The sequence below is a fragment of the Pocillopora verrucosa genome, chromosome 10, assembly GCF_036669915.1.
Source record: "Pocillopora verrucosa isolate sample1 chromosome 10, ASM3666991v2, whole genome shotgun sequence".
Taxonomy (NCBI): domain Eukaryota; kingdom Metazoa; phylum Cnidaria; class Anthozoa; order Scleractinia; family Pocilloporidae; genus Pocillopora; species Pocillopora verrucosa.
In genome coordinates this window covers 1444937-1451833 of record NC_089321.1, presented here as the reverse complement: position 1 = coordinate 1451833, position 6897 = coordinate 1444937, and the positions used below count along the sequence as shown (strand labels likewise).

General features: G+C 38.9%; 1 pseudogene; it reads left to right on the top strand.

Annotated features, from left to right (window-relative positions):
- Positions 1 to 453: 453 nt before the first annotated feature.
- Positions 454 to 6220, top strand: LOC136283935 (uncharacterized; annotated as a pseudogene).
- The last annotated feature ends 677 nt before the right edge of the window (positions 6221 to 6897 follow it).

Genomic DNA, 6897 nt, shown 5'->3' with positions numbered 1-6897 from the left:
GTGATTCGGCAACATCGTTCTCGAAATAAGAAATTTCAACAAAGAAACTAGTTCACAAGTTCATATCATGGTGAGAACTTGCCTACTTCAATGGTCTGTGAAAAAATGTACGCAATTCGCTTCATTTTTTTACAAAAATGTTCAGGATTAGTTGGAGTGATAACATACCCTCTCAAGTGTGTAATTACACTAACACAGTCAGCCTTATTACCATCCCATCAAACACAGACAAGTGTGTTCAAGTGTTTTACTGTCGTTCATTCAACTTCCAGAGAATAATTACTGGATGAGGTCCGTGGGAGAGTAGTCTTGAAAAAGGCTGTTGTCGATAACATAAAAGTCACTGACGTTTGGACAACCTCAGGTAGGGAAAAAGTCATAAGAGACAAGTTATAACGAGCTCAAGAGGGGCCTTAGAGTCTCTGGGGTAACATTTCACCATTTATAATTAGCATGACGAGAACCTATCATCCGTTTAAAACATCCGTGTCTCAAGACAAGGAAGTAGGAACTTCATCCAAGAAAGTTTCTATGTTCGAGATCGGAGAGGGCCCCAAACGCCCTATCAAATTCATGTTTACAGAAGTTGGTTCTTGTCACACGATTTTATTTTCCAAACTAGTATTTAGTTTATATGGAAATACGCCAGCAATGGCATTCGATGTTCTGCTATTAATTCCCTTCCGGTCATGCTTCGTGGCCCAGATTAAAGAATGTCAACAAACAGAAGATTAGTGCACAGCAACTGTACACGTAACAGTTATTGCGATCAACGGGCAAAGCTCAACAAAGAGCTGCTTTTCGTTTCCGAATTTTCTTTGCAATAATACTTTGAGAAGGGTAACTGGATACCGGGAGAGGATAAATTCTGCAATTTAATTGATTGATCATGTAGACGTTATAAGTATACACGATGTTATTTTCCAAACTAGTAATTAGTTCTATGAAAATACGCCAGCAATGGCATTAAACGCAACTTCGGTTAAATAATACGACTGTGTGTTCTGCTATTAATTCCCTTTGTCATGCTTTGTGGCTCGGATTAAAGAATGTCAACAAACAGAAGATTAGTGCATGGCAACTACGACCAACGGGCAAAGCTCAGCCAAGAGCTGCTTTTCGTTTCTGAATTTTCTTTGCTTTACCTTATCAAATAATACTTTAAGAAGGGCAACTTGATACTAGGAGAATACAAATGCTGTGATTCAATCGATTGGTCATGTAGACGTAATTGATATAATACGCGGACAACTTTCATAAGGAAAAGAAATCATAGCAACCATGTTCAATAAACTTTGTTCCTAATTATCATCGCAGGTAGGGAGACGAGTATGTTTCATAGAATGAGAAGTAACGGGAAAGTGTAAAATGAAAAATAACGGGGTTCTGGAATGTTAATGAAATTGAAGCCATTTATGATTATCTAAAGATGATACCTAACATCGCACAGGATGCCCGACATCATCATTCGTAACCATTGAACGGCGGGCAAACTCGAATGGTTTGTGAAATTACATGGCATTTGGCTATAACTTGTGCATTGGAAGAATTTCAAAACATTCGTAGGTACGAATGTGATATTTAAAGAAATACACACTAAAACAAAATAAGCAATCAGATTCAAGGCTCGTTTAAAGTAACCAATCAAATTGAAGGAAAATGAAAGACAAAGAGGTCATTTTTGAATACATAAAAAATCTATCAAGTCAACTTGTCGCTGAGTGTAAATTTAAAAATTCAATTCGATTTTCATCCACAGGCCAAATTAAATCTCTTTGATGAAAACTTGTTATCAAATTCCTTTACGGTAATTTCTTACTGGGGAGCGCGATAATGCCCGACCACTGGCTCTTGCACCGCCACATTATCGCTTTTCCTCGTTTTCTCGACCGTGGACACATACATTAATATAATATAATATAATATGATATAACTGAAAATTTAACATGTGGCGAGGAAGCCTGTAGAGAAACGAAGAGGCTTATGAGAGCCACAGGCTTCTTCATATTACAAAAGTGAGGTATTAGTTATATGGCATGATTTAGATGGAAAATATCACAAACAACAACAATACTAGCAGGCCCTCAAACATACATTTATTGTAAAGGTTTGATAACCTTATCTTTTGCCTGCCTGAAAGCATCTCGCAGTCAACTTTCCCTAATATATCTGGGAAATCAGTACAATTAACAATATATTATTTCACTCGAGCTCGAAAACAATTTAGTAATCCATGATTATCACTAGCTTCGAATCTTAATCATTTTAAAGTTATTACGTTTTTACGAGCTCATGGCAGATAAAATAATCAAGTATCCTATGAGGATTCCAACTGAAGAAAGACCATCTAATTTGGCGGTCGTATCAAAGATCTACCGGTTGAGCCACAAAGAACTCTTTTGTGAATTATGCTGTTCTATTTTAATACCAACTCGAATATCCCTAAAATCAGTTCTTTCAGTCATGGAGACAAACTCAACTAGTCAAACCCCGGCTTATAAAGTCCAAAACGTCACTTAATCAAAAAAAAATTTACATCTTGCGGATCCCCCCCCCCACAAAAAAATAATAAAAATGTTACGACAAGGTTTTGAAAACCAAAGACACTAGAAAATGAGAAAGATACACACAGCACAGAGCAGTAGAAAGTTTCTTTTGCACAACGTTATTTTTTTCAGGTGAACCCAAAAATCCATTTCGCAAAACCATCAAGGCTAAAGCCTCTTTACATTCTAGATGGGTTCTGCATGTTAAACCCGGACTATCCTTTGCCCACCTCAGTTGTAGCTTAAATGGACGTTTAGTGGAAACACGAGTAACAAAAATTTAAGTCTAGTAAGATCTGCTTGCAAAACAGCTTACCCTAAATCATGAAGTAATTTCACCAATGTTTTTTAAGTACACCTCGAGAACCTGTTCCGACACGCAGCTATGCATCTTTAGGGTATGGCTGATCATACTATGGGAGATGGACAATCACTTTCAACGGCATTGGCTGCCATTGTGAATTCATGGAGATAAAGTGCTATATTCATGCATATATTAACTCATTTTCGCTGCCAGGAAGAGGAAAATCCAGCTTGCTGGCTGTATTTTAAAACCATAGAGTCGCAAAATGAGCGGCGAAACCGCGAAAAGAGTGTCTAGTAGGAGTAGGAAGTAGAAGTCCAATTTTCCGTCGCTTATTTCGGCGGCTCTGCTACCTTCTATTATTTTCATCGAGTGCCAAAAAAGAAAAAGAAAAAACCGTCAGCTTTGGACGCCACGCCCAGAACAGAGGTTTTTATCCCTAGGTACTCAAAGCAAAGTCCGCTGCGTGATAATAGTCGACAGTCAGCAATTTCGTGGCTGTCCTTTAAGAAGGTGTAGCGACTCTTCTTTACTACTGAAGAGCTACATAAAGGATGATTGATACATTTCGCAACGGAAGTATTAATTCACCATTCAATCAGCAGAAAAAGAACTTTACTCAGAAAAAAACGCAATATTTACGAGATCTGTAGTAGGAAGTACAAATGAGTTGCCGTCCTTTGAATTGATGGACATCGTAGCGATTTTGTAGATCTCACTGGCTCCCAGCTTGACGTAAGCGGAGACAATAAGTCACCGCTGTTGTAGATGAATCTGCCTCCCCCCGATAAAATGGTCCAAAAATTGGTCCAAAAAAATTATTCCAAAAAATGGTCCAACAAATGGTCCAAAAAATAGTCCAACGGTCCAGGGGTCCGATGGTCCCAGTCCATATTTTATGTTCTTTCCTTTCGCGATATTACAGGATAATGAAATTTCTCAGCATGTATTTCAGCAACTCAACGCCGCTGCCCCCCTCTACGCCCTCCGCGCCTTACTCTCCGGAAGCGGTGGACACAATAGATCACGATTCAATGTGTTTTTGTTCTTTATTTGGTCTGCTCCGTCATCCGATGTAACTCGTAGTGGCAGAAAAATCACTGAGTATGCTCCTGTGAAATCACATGCTGCGATTGTGATGTACATGGGAAATTTTTCATTTAACTTCTTGTAAGTAATCATCACAGTTCTGTTGAAGTAGAGATATACCAAGAGAGAAAACTGAGTAGTTTTTGGAAATTTGAGCGAAAACTTGACCTTTCATCTAAAATTATTGACAGCTTCCAATTACCATACAGTTAGACTATATCAGCTGTTCATACCAAAACAGACATTCCTTGGAAGGGTGTGAAGAAAGGGACGAGTCACGTGGAGTTAATCGGAAGACAATGCTGTAAGATAAATGATTAATTAATAATACAAATATGATAACAAGGGACAAGACCGGAAAATTTATCATTACACCTGACAGAAACAACGTGCGTGTCTTTATCTGTATCTTTTTTCAGATTTCAACACAATTTTTTCAGGAAATGGAGCATGCACTGTGATATGTCGAGTTTTTAAACTTTGAGTAACACGAGCAAAAGAGAAAATTCATACTCTACAAGCCAATCGTGTATTATTTTGTTTTATCAATATCAACACAATGGGCCCTTCACTGACCAGAAAAGTCAACTTTAATTAATGGAAAAAAAAAAAAAAAAAAAAAAAAAAAAAACCCGGAAATAAAAGAATCGACAATCCCCTGAATAAAAATCCTAAAGAGCGTTGGCGCTTGAGGCTCAAGATGAAACACAAGCACGTTGTAGCATGCAAGAGTTTTTTTTTTCCTGGGTTGTTTTTTTCACGAGTGTTGTGGACGGCTGTTTCTCAGGGCTGGAAATCCATGTGTAATACCATAGTTTATATGATAAATAGAGAATAACACATGGGCGCACGTTAGATATGGAGGTTTCCTCTTCGAACGTTTTAGGTCGCATAGCTCACGAGTTAGCCACAGCGAACGATTGAGAAAATGACGAGAAAATTTTCATATCTACAAGCCACCATGTATTATTTTGTTTTATTACATAAACACAATAGCCCTTTACTGACAAGACAAATTCGAACTTTATTAAGAATGAACATAAAAGGCAATCGGGCCAATCCCCGAATAAAAAACTACTGTCTCGTGTTTGATTCTCCCTACACTTCTTTTTCGTGCTCTAGCCCCCCCCCCCCCCCCTTTTCCCCACCACCCCGCTTCCTTCGTGCTTTATAACAGAACAGAGCACAGTCAAGGCTTCTCTATTTTCTTTATTAGACAGATGTAATTTTTGTTTGTCTGAAAAATTCGGAAGAAAAAGAAAAAGAAATAACAAAAGTAAAGGCCCACAGAGAGAATACGGGCATAGAACTGTTATGCGGAAGGGCGCAATTTAGTGGTTCAAACATAAGGCCTTTTTGTTTGATGGCCTTAATAATCAGTTTCCCTGGTCAGAGAGCTAGAACAGGCTTTTTTTTCACATATACTATTACTAACACGCTTCCCTAAGGCAGTTAAATTCAGTAACACCTATAAATATATAAATACATATATTATCGCACTATAAACTCTTGCTGCTGATTTAATGGCTATCAATGTCTTTACGGGTTTCCCGCACTTGTCACCTTACTTGTCATATTCATTTCCGATCTTAGGACTAGTATTTTTGACATGGCAGAAGAAGCCCTACGATCAACAAGTCTTAGAGCAAATTTTCATCGCCTGACACAATTACTGATGTGTGGAGGTGTGCAGCTTTTCCGGGAGACGTTCGACTCCATTCACTCACACAGCTGATCTCCCTTTGAGACTCGCTTATCCCCTGCCATAAAGGCACAGCTGAGAAGAGCAGGACTTACCCAACCAGAGAGGGTTTGTCTGAACCCATCCCCGGGGTGTATGACAGGTCCAACGATTTTGACATCACATTAATCTTCAAGTTATTCAGGACAATTTGCGGCCTGGCCCCTCCCCCTAGAGGATGGGATGTTTTTACCAAACGGCTCAGACCACAGTCTGGTGGCAGATTTATACGAATAAAATATTATCGAAATGAATTTATGGTCACCATCGCATATTGAAATATCTGACATCGATTTTACTCGTCTCTGGGAGGAAATTAGTGAGGCTCTGTTAAGAATTGCGACAAATATTGGTCCGGCAAAGAGAGATGAGTGGGAGAAGTCCATTGCTGATCTTTTTCGTGATCCTTTGACGCCAAACGAGTTAAGATGCATTGAAGAGCTAGAGACCTGGTATATGCGAGATATGGATATTATAGATGAATTGAAAGAGCTGAGAGAGGAACAGAGGTCCCAACGACCCGTGTTTATAGGTCAGTAAATTTAAGTCAATTTAAATTTCCATCAGACCTCATTTGATTACTTCGACCTTGCACGTTTGCTTTAAAAATACATTTCGAAATATCAACAGTGCTCTTTTTAAGTGCAAATGCAGGTTAATATTTTGTTGTTTTTTCTATCAGTCATACTGATAGACGCACCTAGATTTCATCAAACCTGAGCCGGAATTAGCGGCGGAAGCTGATGACCCTGAAACCAAATAATCCACCAGACAGATATTTGGAGTCGTAATTTTATCTTTTAAGAATCACGTTGATTTATTCTTACGATACTTGTGGTGTAAACGTCATCTTCTGGTGGGTAACAATGAGGTGGGGAGGCTGGCATATTACAGTTGAATGCAGTTCATTGCAAGTCCTTGAAGGATTGTGGGAAGAATTTATCGCAGTGGTCATCTTAATTCAGTTTGCCCAGGTCCATGCTGAAATAACACCACCGGTTTTGCGAAACTCAGTCTTACTGAGCGGAAGCTGAAGACCTTTATTTTCAGAGGCTCAGTGTGAGAAAGGGAAAAAGCTGTTAGAGGGAGAGCTCCAGGTGATTAATGCGAGTTTACTGCGAACCCATTGAAGTCCAAGCGTTTTTAATTTATGCAGTTTTTATTGATTCTTCACAATAAGGCACACTTCACCGTAAAAGAAGAGTGTTGGTGGACAG